Genomic DNA, 293 nt, shown 5'->3' with positions numbered 1-293 from the left:
GACTGAAAAAAAACAGCCAGATAAGCCAAACTCCAAAATGAATCCTATTTATGCTGTTATTATTATTTTTTCTCTTTAAAGAGGTCATCGGATACTACATGCACTTGTACAAGTTGATTGAACTGAAATGTGTGTTGGCAGTGTTTGCCCACAACCACCCTATAATGATAAAAATCCACCCAGTGCTTTTATTTAATCCCTATAAATAATATCCCCTTTCTCAAATCAAGCCGTTCTCAGATGCCTGGCAGTGTGACATCACACAGACCCAGGCCCCTCCCCCGATTGTTGAT

At 39.6% G+C, this 293-nt stretch overlaps 2 protein-coding genes across 2 annotated transcripts in view; both read left to right on the top strand.

Annotated features, from left to right (window-relative positions):
• Window positions 1-293, top strand: part of LOC107549591 (ferritin, heavy subunit-like) — a 21,702-nt gene that overhangs the window by 7,989 nt on the left and 13,420 nt on the right. The window lies entirely within an intron of this gene.
• The window catches only part of mpi (mannose phosphate isomerase), a 9,819-nt gene that overhangs the window by 4,027 nt on the left and 5,499 nt on the right, over window positions 1-293 (top strand). The window lies entirely within an intron of this gene.

The sequence above is a fragment of the Sinocyclocheilus grahami genome, unplaced genomic scaffold (assembly GCF_001515645.1).
Source record: "Sinocyclocheilus grahami isolate Dianchi unplaced genomic scaffold, SAMN03320097.WGS_v1.1 scaffold376.1, whole genome shotgun sequence".
NCBI lineage: Eukaryota > Metazoa > Chordata > Actinopteri > Cypriniformes > Cyprinidae > Sinocyclocheilus > Sinocyclocheilus grahami.
This window is presented reverse-complemented; position numbering and strand designations above follow the sequence as displayed.